A 16,464-nucleotide genomic window follows, 5' to 3' on the forward strand; every position below is an offset into this window, starting at 1 on the left:
AAATTACCATCGGTGATTTCCATGTAGGACCTTGAGGAGCACGACAATGTAGCTTCTTCATAACACTGTAGGAAAGTAAATTCAAATTTGATTAGTCGTCTGACTACTAAATGATTTAGGTAATAATAATCAACACTAGGTAGCTATATATATTTACTTTTGCAATATAGCCTTCACGAGCAACTTCTTTGTTGATCGAGCTGAATCAAGGTGAAAGATTGTTTTATTGGAAAAACAAATCACCATGAGGGTCCAATGCAACCTACATAAATTCACAATACAAACAAATCAATAATTAGGAGTTAACATATAATAAGGGGAAACGATTGAATTTGACATGGTTAGACATACTCATCATAACATGGGGCGAATATGAACTTGTTTCCCGCACGCACTGATTCATTGATACTCTGTTCAACATAATACATCACGTCAAGGTGGTTGCCTAAGATTCTAGTAGTGGATATCTGCTTGGGGCATAACCACCCAACTTTACAAGGAGAATCAGTGTCACTTAAGTGCTCCTGTAGTGCTCTGCGTGCATGAACATTGAAAAATTAATGGAAATGAAGGATAATCACCACTAATTTGAATAACATAGATTAAATGGCATCGAAGTACCTCATGAATGTTTGAATGAGGGAAATGTTAAGCATTGAACCACATAGAAATTCCTTCACATCTTCTTTGTTAATCCATGCAACTGCATCCTCATCATAGTGGAAAATTGCCTTAGAAAGTGCAACTTCAATGGGATCGACCAAATGACTAACACGACTGTGTAGAAACATTAAATCCTTAAAGAGCGATTGAAGTACAATGTCTTCAACAAGTGGAGTAGGTTGCATGGGTGAACCTCTCGAAGAGTTCTTCTTTGACGCTTGTTCACTCTTGGACCGTTATTCACTCATCTTCTTTTTAGGTTGATCAATGCTTTCAGGCTTCTCCACCCTCTTTCTCTTTGAAGTTTGGCTTCTATTTGAAATTTGAAACTTCAATGAGTGAGTGATAAAAAATAAATAAATAAAAATAAATTAGGTGTAGCTGCCAAGGCCGCAGGAGCCCAGGCAGCAGCTGCCCAGGGCCTTACAGCCGAGGCAGCAGCTGCCCAGGATGCAGCTGCAGCCGCCCAGGCCGCAGCAGCCTAGACAGGTCCTGTCAAGGCTGCAGGCCGCAGCAGCCGAGGCAACGCCTGCCGAGACTGGAGCAGCCTAGGGCAGCTGCTGTCGAGGCCGCTGCAGCCTTGGCAACGGAGACGGGGGCCGGGGAGTTGTGACTGAGTGCTATTTTTCGGTTTTTTTAAGAGAACAAGATAGAGAGTCCAGATTGGTTATTTAACACAAAAAAAAAAAAAAAAATTACCTCGTTGGTCAACCTTACCCACGCATGTGGCCATTCCACAAAGCTACCTTATGCTTGCCAAAGTTTAGTTATCCTAACCTCGTCTATGGGCACCGGTAGTGGGATGTCTTCGAACCTCGCAATCATAGAATTGATCCCAACTGAGTAATGTTGTGGCCTAAGCGATCGAAAATGGACCATATCACCGGTCGTCACTTGTGCACTACCATACACCACCAATTGCAATTTTCCACTATTTGATAGCCCCGGGCCTAGAAGTGTACACTGGGAATTCACTTGTAAAAAAAGAAGTTATCAAAAGAGGTCTTTTCCTACACAATTGATAATATAACGAAATTCAATACGCTACAACCAAACAAATCACCCGTAAATCTGGAAATTCATGCGGTGTTGGATTATCAAGCTCCCTCGAGTCCGCATGTGTAGGAGTAGCAACCTGCAATAGTTCATCAATAATTCCACCTTAGATCTCACGTAACTCAATATTTCAAAACTAATAGATTTGAAACTACCTCATGTAGCACATCTTCTCCATGTATCTCATCTCCTCCATGTCTCTCATCTTCTCCTTGTCCTTGTAGGTGACTACATGAGTCGACCGGTGTAGTCGAGGGGAACGACAAGCTCGGTAAGTTCATATGTTTCGCCCAAGCATTGAATTCACCTATTATCTCATTGTGTACTTGTTCCTTAATTGATGCCACCTTGGCATCCAAGTCATTCGGTGAGTTAACACTTGCTCGAGATCGACCCGATTTTGTGTATTCTGGACCCATCACCTTTTCCCATCTTAGAAATGTCCCTCCCGAACCTACTACACGTCCTGGATGGTAGGGCTTTCCCAAAGCCAAGCTGAAAGGATCTTTCACTACACTTGGGACCAACTTGCCCTCCACAAGTTCTTTAGTGTACTCAAGCTGTAGCAAAAGGAAAAAGGATGTCAATAATACAGTTAAAGTTTTGAGAAGTGATAATTATGCAAAAGCTTCATAAAATTCAATAGTTCATAGGTAACTTACAAGTTTATCTGCCATATTTTTGGTTTCCGGACCCTTGATGACCCATTTTCCGGTTTCCTTATCAAACGTATGGAGAGAACAAATGAAATCGCCAGCACGACTCATCAAAGTAGTGATCGTGGAATTAGAGGGTTCTTTCGATGACCCTAGAAGAGAATTGGGGTATACTCCCTCTTGGATCCACGTTCCCCTCCATTCACCAAATGTCTTACCCCCCACATGATGGGTGTACTGCCTCTACAATGCATTTTTTGTATTTTGCTCTTGAAGTTCCTACATAAATACAAATGTTAGTATCATTACTTCAAAAAGAGTCAATATATATTATTCAATTGGCATCAGATTTACCTAAACTTACAATTTCTTTCTCTTGACTTTTTTGAATAACGAAAGATTCCCATTCATATTTTGACACGCTTTGCCATTTTTGCCACGGGAGTAGGTCTTCCTCAACAACTTCGTCATTTCCACCTTCATTATCCTTTCCCTTGCAAGCTTTCTTCTTCTTTGGTTTCTTCTTCTTATAAATCAATCCATTAGTGAAGGTGGTCTTGAAGCCTCTGAATCTTTCCGTTACTAGAGATTCAAACACCCTTCTCTTGTCGACATCATTAGGAATATTAAACAGCTTCTGCAAGCACAAATAAAAGCGATTATTAGTTTCTATTTACAAACAACCGTAAGTTGAAGGTATTTATAATTGTGTAAATGTGCCAACAAAACACTTACCCTTGTATCATCCCAAAAGGTTTGAATCAAGCCTGGAGGTACTTGCCGCCATTTAAGTGTAATGGGGATTTTACGAGCACACATGCCAACTTGGTTAGCATATTGTCGATGCCATTTATTTGCCCATAGATTGGCCTCTGTTGTCATACTCCAGGACCATGGGACCGGTAGGTTTCTTAAAACTTGTCGTCGGACCGCTACCCTTTCTCTTAGCTGGTGCCTTTACCCCCCCCTCCACCACCTGTGTTCTTTTGACCCTGTCCTTGGCTTTGAGTTTCAGGAGTCGGGTTCTCACCTACAATCTCACAAACTGTATTTTCAATAGGAGGCACACGTTCAGCTGAAATTTCAAATTCTTCAAGCCTACGCTCAAACTCATCTTGAGCCTGATCTTCTGGCTCACCCAAATCAACCTCCTTGTTCACATCATAAGGCTCGTCCTCGTCCTCATCCTCCATATCCTCTACACAATAGGTCATAATCGTCCTCCATGAGATATAAACACCTGTCATTACAAACATAAAACGTTATTAGTTTATAGTAAAGTAGAAGCTTATTTATGCCATTTTCGCCTACTTATGCTCCTATAACCTTGTATTTGCATGAAAATGAATACTCTTATGCAATTTCAAACTACAAACATGTTAAATATAATGAATATGAGTTGTTAGAATGATTAAATGTTAGTTTATATACAAAACAAAGGATTTGGGTAAACTAGAAGCTCATTTATGCAATTTTCACCTACTTATGCTCCTATAACCTTGTATTTGCATGAAAATGAATACTCTTAGGCAATTTCAAACTACAAACATATTAAATATAATGAATATGAGTCTTTAGAATGATTAAATGTTAGTTTATATACAAAACAAAGGATTTGGGTAAAGTAAAAGGTCATTTATGCCATTTTCGCCTACTTATGCTCCTATAACCTTGTATTTGCATGAAAATGAATACTCTTAGGCAATTTAAAACTATAAACATGTTAAATATAATTAATATGAGTTGTTAGAATGATTAAATGTTAGTTTATATACAAAATAAAGGATTTGGGTAAAGTAGAAGCTCATTTATGCCATTTTCGCCTACTTATGCTCCTACAACCTTGTATTTGCATGAACAAACATGTTAATTATACTAAATATACTCTTAAACCATTACTAACATTCAATTATAGTACCTCAATCTAAAATTCCTTCATCATGGTTTGATCGCATATAACCTGCTTGGTCGTCTATGTCATTTGGTACAATAGGTCTAGGAACAGTGAAAGGCGCAAAATCATCAAACGCATCATATTCTTCCTCATCCTCAACATCTCCAATGCCTAGGATTCTTCTTTTGTCGGCTAGCACAATAGACCATTTTGAATCGACTTGGTTAGTTACGTAGAACACTTGCTTAGCTTGAGATGCAAGGATGAATGGTTCTACACTATCATTCAAGTAGCCAAGATCTACAAGAGTAAAGTCATCATATTTGACGTTATGCCTGATATTATCAACCCACTTACACTTGAAAAGAGAAACCGTGAAGTTACAAAAATCAAGCTCCCATATTTCTTGTATTCGACCATAGTATGACAACTTTGCATCGACAGGTGATTTATCCTTAACACTTGCAAACTCCCTTGGCGATGCCACGAGCGTTGCACCACTGTTTTGGGTGGAGGAAGATTTCAAATCCCGACCCTTAGTCCAAAAAGTGTACCCCTCAAATGAGCGAACATCATCCCTATGACCATAAGTGTAGGGAATATTTCAAGCATCCCACACTTGAGCCCCAATGTGATCATACACTTAAGCATGGTGGCGTCCAAAGGGAAGGAAGCTAGAGCAAAAGAGTCGCCAACAAGTTTTAGGAACTTGTAAACCGTTCACAGGGTGAAGGTTACACCTTTTAACGATCCAGGAGATCGTTAATTCCAATAGGTCTAGAACCATGACTGGAAGTTCGGGGATGAAGGTACAAATCCAACCTAAAAGAGATTGAACCTGCCCTAATAATAGGCCTCTACTTTATTCTTCTCGTATTCATGTGCGCTTTCTGACTAACATGCAATCATTAGGTTAACCCTAAACCTGTTTATCTATGTTGGTTGAATATTAATGCACAAACAAATCTATTATTGGCGATCACTTGAATTATAATCATATTAGCCTAAACAAGATTATTAATTATCTTATTAAGCGTGATTACAAGTACAAATTCCCTTTAAACATGCATAAAAGGTGATCAAGCAATAACAATAAATAAATATAATATCAAGCAACATAATAATTACAAACATCATCATAATAATATGATAATAATCTCAATCTCAAAGCATAATAATATTAGCAAGATACTAGGTATGATACTAACAAGATTAATAACAAACCCTTGCATGTCACTAAACATTAAAGATCAAATCTTTAACATGATACTAACATGATATTAGAAAGAATAGGAAGCAACCTAAACATGATACTAGAAACATACATGATATTAGAAATTTTAGTTACTACCCCAAACATGATACTAGGAATCATAAAGACATCTTAACATGATACTAGGAATTAATAAAATAATCTAAGCATGATTTCTATATCAAAAGATCAATAAAGCAATTAAAGTACTTACTTCGATGCCTCGTACTTCGTTCTAATAACAAAATACACTCGTTAGTAACTTCAAGGAAAATAATAAATCAAAACAATTAAATTAAATAATTGAAATAGGGATTTGGGACCAAACCCTCAGAAATATCAAACCTTTCACGTCTAGGGCGAAGGCAACTTCGAACTTTGCTAGGTGTGTCTAGAACTAATGAGTGAGGAATTTTGTAAGAAAGGGAAGGTTTAGAAAGAGGAAGAGAGAGAAAGCTTTTAGCTGTAGAGAGAGATGATGGTTGTGAATTGTCAAAAAACGGGGAGACACGACCCCTATTTATAGAAAAAATAGCACGGAATCAAATCAAGTCCTATTCGGAATAAAATACCTCCTGTCGCCAATGACGGGAGTCAGCGCCAAACGACAAGCTCGTCGCCAGGCGACGAAGGTCAGCTCCAGGTGACGAAATTTAGCGCCAGGTGACGACTCTGTCGTCTCGTGCTAGTTTAAAAGTACCACACACTTTTTCACACGGAATCACCTTTCAAACCGGTTGCAGGTAATTCTGCGTCCAAGCAGATTTAAAATCAGATTTAATATATTTTATTCAAAATAAAACATCTTTTTAAAAATAATATAATTATCAATCCTAATCTTATTAGAATTAAAGAGAACCTCCTATATATTCCAGAAGATCAAAATCAATCCTAATTACTTTAGGAATAATAACTAATAGGCCCTCCTCTAGATCATTGGGCCACATTTAAAATCATTTGGCCTAATTTAATTTAATCCATAACATCCTCATAATTCATCGGAATTGGGCTTATAATATATCATTGGAAAGCTCTTTTCTAACCCAATCCAACTACACTATTATTGGACCCTTATCATGGACCAAACCAAATTGAACTGGCTATTTTTATATAAATAGAGTAAGAAAAGAAATATTTTTGAAAACAGAAAGAGAAATATTTTAATAAAAACATCCTCATCACTAGACTTTCCACACTTTCACCTCGTTCGATAATCAAATGACATGAAAGGTATTCATCACTGGGTTTGGTTTTGGGGAGACACATTTGGGTGTCTACAATAAGCAAGCCACCTTACTGTATCGGTGATATTACTATCATCAAATCGACCCATTACTCGATCACGAAACCAATTGACAAACCTCTTATTATACAATTGCATTAGTGCCCTTTCACCTTTCGATGGAAATTCATCACGCAAACTAGCCATGCGCTCGTTTAAATATGGGTGAACATCTGCAACATGGTGCAACACATAAAGGTGTGCTTGTAAGAACTGATCTCGGTCAGGTGACATTCGTTTCGACTCAATTGTGCCATGACCATCAAGTCTCCCTTCATGTCGAGAAGTAGGAAGACCAATATGTTTAGCAACAGCTATATAATCGGCCACACAGTTACCAATCTCCTCACCCACGGTCCCTTGTATCATACTTCCTTCCGGGTGAGCCTGGTTCCTTACTTTATTTTGCAATGTACCCATGTGTCTTTCAAAAAGATAGCACCACCTCATGAACATTGGACCGCACAACTTAATCTCACGCACCAAATGAAGAATCAGATGTACCATTATGTCAAAAAATGAGGGTAGGAAATTGTAGGGAATATTTGAAGCATTACCCCAAACTTGAACCCCACTGTGATCATACACTTAAGCATGGTGGCGTCCAAAGGGAAGGAAGGTAGAGCAAAAGAGTCGCCAACAAGTTTTAGGAACTTGTAACCGTTCACAGGGTGAAGGTTACACCCCTTAACGATCCAGGAGATCGTTAACTCCAATAGGTCTGGAACCATGACTGAAAGTTTGGGGATGAAGGTACAAATCCAACCAAAAAGAGATCGAACCTTTCCTAAAAAGGCCTCTACTTTATTCTTCTCGTATTCATGTGCGCTTTTTGTATGCCTCGTACCTCTTTCTAATAACAAAATACACACATTAGTAACTTCAAGGAAAATATAAAATCAAACAATTAAATTAAATAATTGAAATAGAGATTTGGGACCAAACCCTCAGAAATTATAACCTTTCACGTCTAAGGCGAAAGCAACTTCGAACTTGGCTAGGTGTGTCTAGAACTAATGTATGAGGAATTTTGTTTGAGGGGAGGTTTAGAAAAGAATAGAGAGAGAAGGAAGCTTCTAGCTTTTAGAGAGAGAAAGAGAGAGATGATAATTGTTAATTGTAGATGATTGAAAAAAGGGGAGATATGACCTCTATTTATAGGAAAAAAGAGAGTCGAAGAATAAGAAAAGAATCCGAATTCGAATCGAAATAAAACTCGTCGGTCAGCAGTTTTTGCGAATTTTGTTTTTATCATATCTTTTGATCCAGAAGTCCGAATAAGTCATATAATATGTCGTTGGAAAGCTCTTGAAGTCTAATTTCCAACCCAATTAGAATCAGATTAAAATATTTTGTACATTGAAAGATATGGCCAAAATAGTGGGACGGTGTCAGTTTTGGAAAGAGTTTCGTATTCCATTCATATCTTTTTCGTTATAGCTCGGAATTAATATTATAATATATCATTGGAAAGATAATTTCAAGATCTATCCAACCATATAATATTTGGATAAAAATTATGAGGCACGAAAATAATATCTGACTGTATTTGAACATCTTTAAATTCGAATAGAATTAGGACTTAAAAAAGGAAAGTTTTTATTCAATTTCAAATTCTATGATCTTATCTTTTCAAAAAGGATAATTAAGATCTTTTAGAAACTCGTAGAATCTTCTAATTAATCCTGATTAGTTTAGGAATAGGATTAAACCTTTGGACCCTCCACATGATCATTGGGTCGTAGGTAAAATCCGGTTTGGGCTCGATATAGTATTTTGGCCATAACTTCCTCATTATTCATCGAAATTGGGCTTATAATATATCGTTGGAAAGGTCTTTTCAAACCCCATCCAACTACACTATTATTGGACTCATATCATGGACCAAAATAAACTAGAATTCACGTTTTTCATAAATAGGGTAAGAAAAGAAATATTTTCAAAAACAGAAAGAAGAGATATTTTAATAAAAACATCCTCATCACTAGACTTTTCACACTTTCACCTTGTTTGACAATCAAATGAAATAAAAGGTATTCATCACTAGGTTTGGTTTTGGGGAGACACATTTGGGTGTCTACAGAAATACATCTCAAATTTGCACAAAGTCACAACCACTTCCTCTTGCAAAGCATCAAGTGTACAAGGATCAAGCACTTTGCTGCATATTGCATTGAAAAACGAACAAAGGCTTGTAATCGTTTCCCTCATGTGCTTCGATAAAATACCAAGTATTGCAATCGGTAGGAATACTTGCATCATAATGTGACAATCATGGGATTTCATACTTGTCAGCTTCAATTCTCCATTCAAGGATACAAATCTTTTCATGTTAGATGCGTACCTTGATGGAACCTTAATGCCGTACAGACATGCACAAAACATGCGTTGTTCTAACCTTGACAATGTGTGGCAAGCCGGAGGTAAACAAGTCTTTTCATCCTTGCCTTTATCCTCAATTTTCTTCTTTAACGCATCCGTGGCCTTTCCCTTTCCCTTTCCCTTGCTCTTTTCCTTCCCTTTTTTCGAAACATTTTCATTTTCCTTTCCCGGTTCCTTTCCCTTTCTAACCTTTTCCTGAGCCCAAAATTCTGGACGAATCCCCATCTCTTGCAAATCTAACCTTGCACCCTTTCCATCCTCTGTTTTGCCTTGAATATTCATCAGCGTTCCCAAAAGAGTATCACACACATTCTTCTTTATATGCATCACATCAAGACAGTGCCTAACGTCATCTTCTTTCCAGTACGGAAGCTTCTAAAAGATTGATTCTTTCTTAAAGAGAGCAGTTGAGACCGTGGCTTTTTCAGATTTTCCAAACACCGTTCATATACCCTTAACTCGAGCATAAATCTCATCATCAGTCAATGGTGTAGGCGCAATCTCCTCTTCCACTGTCCCATCAAAAGCCTTTTTCTGCCTACGGTACGGGTGATCACGCCTAAGGAACCTTCGAGTCCGCAAGTAGACATCTTTGCGAGAATTCTTAAGGTATATGCTTGATGTGTCATCAATACATATTGGGCACGCTTTTTTTCCTTTGACCTTGTACCCACACAATGCAAGTTACCATATGTAGGGAAGTCATTCATGGTTCACATAAGGGCTGCACGCAATGTGAATATCTCGTTCTTATGAGCATCAAAAACGGAAACCCCTTCGTCCCACATCTTTCTCAAATCCTCAATAAGTGGAGTAAGGTAAACATCTATGTTGTTTCCAGGTTTCCTAGGCCCCGTTATTAGCAGTGAAAGCATTACATACTTACGTTTCATGCACAACCAAGGAGGCAAATTATAGATCACTAAAAGTACCGGCCATGTGTTGTGTTGGGTACTAAGAGTGACAAATGGATTCATCCTGTCCGTGCATAACCCAATCCTTAAATTTCTGACTTCATCATCAAATTTCCCAAACTTCAAATCAATGTTCTTCCACTGCGGGGAGTCAGCTGGATGCTTCAACATTCTCTTTTTATTTCTTCCCTCTGCATGCCACCTAAAGTTTTTAGCGTCTTTTGGTATTGAGAATAGACGCTTAAACCTTGGAATAATGGAAAAATACCACAACACCTTAGCAAGAGGTCCCTCCATACCAGGATTGCAACTCATACGCTTGTAGCGCGACTGCTTGCATCGTGGACACTCCTCTAATTATTCATACTCGTTTCGATAAAGAATACAATCATTAGGACATGCATGTATCTTCTTATACTCCAAACCAAATGGACACATGAGCTTCTTTGCATAGTAGTAAGACTTAGGAATTTCATTCCCATCAGGCAACATCTAACTTAATGCGGTCAACAAAGAAGTAAAACTAATGTCCGTCCACCCATGCTTCGACTTAATGTTGAAAAGTGTTAGCACGGTTGATAGTTTGGAGTATTTTTTGCACCCAGGATACAAAGGCTTTTTGGAAGCCTCCAATAATAACTCAAACACGCCACCTTCAACACCATGCAACATCTCATCCACGTCTTCATCCTCGACCTCATCCACCTGATCATCCTCGGCTCCATCCTCACCATTATCAATAATATATTCATCATTCTTGTATTCCTCGTCCACATGAATCTCATTACTTCTATCATGCACATCATTCCGATCAAGATCCCCACTGTACTCTCCATCTTCACTGTGCCAAATCCAAACATGGTATTTAAGCCTAAACCCACGACAAAATACATGATCTCTAATGATTTCAACATTGTTGACCACCTTCACATTATTACAATCAACACAAGGACAATAAAGGCCTTTGTCACCCATTTTGCGTTAATAAGATAAAGCCCTCTCGCAAAACTCTTGAACCCCATTCCAAAATTCCAATGTATCACATCTACCATACATCCAACCACGATCCTTCTCTATTTAGTAAATTGTCTCTAAACATACATAGCAACATATTATGAATAATGTGTAATTGCTACATATTTTATGTAAATCAAATTCAAGTACACATTGTGAATATACCATTCATATAGTGAAAAAATGCATGTTTCCAAAGGGTCCTTATCACTCCAACCTAACCCATCCTTGAATGTCTACTCTTACTAGTGAATGTATGTCAACTTTCCAATTTTAAGGAAAATCCGGCAGCATTTCCCCCTAGTTCTCCAAGTACACGATGTAGATAATTACTTACCGATATATGTACCTAGAGAACATGGTGAGGAAATGGTAAGCCAAGATGTTCCTTAAAATCATAAAGAAGACATACATTCACCACCTAAATGAGAGTACACATTCAAGAACAGTCCCAACCGGGGACTATTCAAGACTTTCTCCTAATGAGAAAGCCTTGAACGGGTATCTAGGCATATGATGATGCAAGAATTATATATATTGTTGTATTTATTTGTAATTAAACAATACACAAGTTGTAATATCTTGAAAAAACTTTTATTAAATGGATAAATAGAAAGAAATATAGCTTAGTAAATTTTATAATTTATACCAATATAGCAAGTACAATGGATGTACACTTTTGAACTTCCCACTTGAGCTAAATATGTAGTCTTCAAGCTAAACTCGTGCTTCACATATGAATTTATAAAAAACAAAAATTAGGTTAAATATTATGTATGTATTATTTCTTTCTCATAACATGTCAATATTATCTAGTCTTAGGTGTCCAAGGCTTGAAATGACATCAAAAGAGCATTTTACTAATTTTTAGGATGCATTTTTATCCAAAATGGCCCAAATATGGCCTATATGACTTCTACTTTGCCCGTTTCCTACATTTCTTACTAAATGATCTATTTCTTTCTCATAACATGTCAATATAACCTAGTGATAGGAGTCTAAGGCTTAAAATGACATCAAAAGAGCATTTTACTAATTACTAAGTTTTAAGATGCATTTTATCAAAAATAGCCTAAATATGGCCTATATGACTTCTACTTTGCCCATTTCCTACATTTCTTATCAAATGATCTATTTATTTCTCATAACATGTCAATGTTACCTAATTTTAGATGTCTAAGGCTTGAAATCACATTAAACGAGCATTTTATTAAGTTTTAAGACGCATTTTACTCAAAATGGCCCAAATATGGCCTATATGACTTCTACTTTGCCCATTTCCTACATTTCTTATCAAATGAACTATTTATTTCTCATAACATGTCAATATTACCTAGTTTTAGGTGTATAAGGCTTGAAATCACATCAAAAGAGCATTTTATTAAGTTTGGAGTATATTTCATCTAAAATGACTCAAATAAGGCCTATATGACTTTTACTTTGCCCATTTTCTATATTTCTTATCAAATGAACTATTTTTTTCTCATAACATGTCAATGTTACCTAGTTTTAAGTGTCTAAGACTTGAAATCACATCAAAAGAGCATTTTACTGAGTTTTAAGACGCATTTTATCCAAAATGGCCCAAATATGGCCAATATGACTTCTACTTTGCCTATTTCCTACATTTCTTATCAAATGATTTATTTCTAAGTTAAAACGCATCATTCATCAAACTAACAATTGCTAAACTATTTATTCACTAATTTGTTCAAAATTACCCATTAAAACATACCAAAATTCAACTAAGTAACAAGGTCACTAATCTCTAATTATTCAAAATTACCCATTAAAACAACCTAAAATTACACATTAAAACATACCAAAATTCAACTAATTAAGTAACATGGTTACTAATCTCAAATTTATTCAAAATTACCCATTAAAAAAACCTAAAATTACCCATTAAAACATACCAAAATTCAACTAAATAACAAGGTTACTAGCTAATCTCTAATTTATTCAAAATTTCCCAATAAAACAACCAAAAATTCAGAAAAATTAGGGTAAAATTATATTCAAACCTTAACTTTAGTTTGCCTAACAATTATTCAAAATGCAAAAGAAAATAATATAAGTGCATATTTGAAAATAATTGTTCAAATTACCACCAAAAAAATTATTACTAACCCTAGGTGGAGGTGGAAAGGGAGGAGAGATGGAGGGCAGAGGACGGCGGTCAGTGGTGGAGGAGCCAAGGGCTACGCGCAGCGGCTAGGCACGGTGGCTGTGGAGAACGAACCTTGAGGAGTGGGCGAACCTTGGGGCTGTGTGGCCTGTGGTGAACCTCAGGGTGGTAGCTCTCAGGCCTGGACGCGGCTGTCCAGGTGGAGGACTGGTCGACGCGACTTTTTAGGTGGTGGAGGCGGTTGTTCAAGTGGCGCGCAACTTTAGAGGGGGCTGTTGGTGTTTTCGAACACCAAATGAGGAGAAGGGAAGAGAAAGTGAAAGAGAAAGAGAAAGAGAAAGAGAATGAAGTGGGAAGGTGATGGAGTTCTGGCGTTGCAAGTGGTCGGCGTTGCAGGTGGCGGCAGTGGTGGAGAGTTTTCGAAAGAGGAGGGAAAGACATTGAGGAGGGAATTCGTGAAATGAAAAAGGAAAGGGGAAAGAGAAGGAAGAATGAAGGTAAGTAAGGGCGGGTTTTTCTTTTTTTGAATTGCCACCCGTTTGGACCGGTGGCCTTTAAGACATATGGCACCGGTTTGGGTTGAACCGGTGCCAATTAGCTACAACCCAATCTCGCCCATTTTTATCCCCATCGGTTTTTAAAAACTGGTGGCCATTACTCGGTGCCAAATTGACTTTTTCTACTTGTGTAGAAATCATGACTCAAAATTTGCCGGGCCCCACCCTTTGGGCCCTCGGTGATCAATGAATTACATCATAACTCGGTATTGTAGGGGTTTGGGGAATTCCTCGGCGGTTGTGGCTCTAAAAATGTAGCTTTTCTTGAAAAAAACCCCAAATTATTTTTTTTGTCGGAGACGAGATTAAAAAGTCATGAAATGGAAAAAATAAAAATAAAGCTCAAGTTTCACAATTTGTTAGTTGTGAGTTGTGTTGGAGATGGTAGGAAGAGGAGTGGGGGGCTTTCATTGCTATGGAAAGATACTATTGATGTTACCCTAAAATCTTCCTCGCAAAATCACATTGACTCTTGGGTCAAAATTTCGAAGAAGGAGGGTTGGAGATTTATTGGAGCTTATGGTTACCCGAAAGAGGAAAATAAGTATAAGACGGGCATCTTATTAGAGAATCTGTGTGACAGTCGTGATACCCCATGGGTGTGCGGTGGGGATTTTAATTTGATGTTGATGTCGAGTGAAAAGCAAGGGGGTAATGATTTCCAGTTAGCTAAAGCGGATATTCTAACTAAGGGAAGCAGTTGCTATGTGTTAATTGGAGGATTTGGGGTTCACTGGTCATCCGTTCACATCGACGAATATTAGGGGCGGCGATCATAAATTACAAGAGCGACTGGACAGGTATCTTGCGAACAAGGAGTGGAGAGAGCTCTTCCCGGGCTCCTTTGTGTCTCACCTCTCAGAACGAAAATCAGACCATCTCCTTATATTGATATGCATTAATTAAGGTGTGGGAAAGCAGAAAGAGAAAAAAATAAAAAAATAAAAAATAAAAAATAAAAAGGGGTAAGCAATATAGATTTGAGGAAATGTAGCTAAGAGATGAAACTTGAGGAGATATTGTTGCTAATGCGTGGAGAGGTGCTGGAGATATTTTCTCTAAAATTGCTCACACATCCTTGAACTTGAGTGCTTGGAGTAGGAACAAATTTGGTGATTTTGTAAAAGAGATGAAAGAATGTAGGGCCCGAATGGAGAGTCTTATGGAGGAAAGCCAAACAGAGAGTATCATTGCTCAAATGCGGGCTTTGGATGATAGAATGGAAAAGTTGGAGAGTAAGGAGGAGTTGTATTGGAGGCAACATAGTATATAGGATTGGCTGAAATTTGGGGACAAGAATACAACCTTTTTTCATACAAAAGCTAGTTAGAGAAAATATCGAAATCACATTCGTGAGATCAAGGATGCTGCTGGTAACATTTATATGACGAGGATCAAATTTCTAGAGTAATGGTGCAATGATTTGTTTGCATCGAGTGGTCTGGTGGAGGCCAATAGTGTGGTTGACAAAGTGGACTCTACAATTTCGAGCGAGCAATTTAAAGATCTAGCTGCCCCTTTTACCGGAGATGAAGTTCATGAGGCGCTCTTCCAAATGCATCCCACAAAAGCTCCCAGCCCTAATGGTACGTCTGCTGTTTTCTTCCAAAAATTCTGGAATATTGTTGGTGCTAATGTGATCTCTAGCTCGTTGAATTTTCTTAATAACGGTGGTGATATAGGCTCTATTAATCAGGCACATATTGTTTTAATTCCGAAAAAAAAAATGTGAGTCTCTTGTTGATTATAGGCCTATTAGTCTGTGTAATGTGCTATATAAAATTGTTTTGAAAGTCCTAACAAACAGGCTAAAAAAATATTGTCGTACATTATTAGCGAGTCTCAGAGTGGTTTTGTTCCTGGAATATTGATCACAGACATTATTCTTGTTGCTTATGAATGCTTTCATTATCTTCAGAAGAAGAAATCAGAAAAGAAAGGCTACTTAAGTTAGAAGCTTGATATGAGTAAAGCTTATAACAGGGTGGAGTGGTTGTTCGTTTCTGGAAAAAATGATGATGAAATTTGAATTCCCGGAGTCGTTTGTGAATAATATTATGAAGTGTGTCTCGTCGGCTTCTTTTGATGTCCTTGTGATTGGACAACATTCCCGTGTTTTTAAGCCTAGTAGGGGGCTTCAGCAGGGTGATCCTATATCTCCGTTCCTTTTTATAATGTGTGCAGAAGGTTTTTTGGCCCTTCTCCGCGATGCAGAAAGGAAAAATGTTATTTATGGGGTGAAAATTGGTAGACATGTTAAGCCTATTTCTCATTTATTTTTTGTTGATGATAGTCTTCTTTTTGTGAGGGAAAATGAAGAAGAAACTAATAGAGATCTTGATATTTTTTCAACTTATGAGTTGGCGTCGAGTAAAAAATTAAATATGGAATGAAAACTCATCAGAAGTGTCCTTTAGCCAAAATATTGATCGTAAGAAGAAAAATATGCTTCAGATGAAGTTGTCTTTTAAGGATGTCGATGGACATGAAAAATATTTAGGACTTCCAACATACATTGGAGGTTCTTATAAGTAGGTTTTCCAGAGTATTCAAGATAGGGTGTGGAAAAAACTCAAACGTTAGAAGGAGCACTTTTTATCATGGAAGGGAAATTCTTATTAAATCTGTAGCCCAAGCAATCCCGATTTATGCTATACAATGCTTTT

Source organism: Chenopodium album, chromosome 17 (assembly GCF_948465745.1).
Source record: "Chenopodium album chromosome 17, dcCheAlbu1.1, whole genome shotgun sequence".
Lineage (NCBI taxonomy): Eukaryota > Viridiplantae > Streptophyta > Magnoliopsida > Caryophyllales > Amaranthaceae > Chenopodium > Chenopodium album.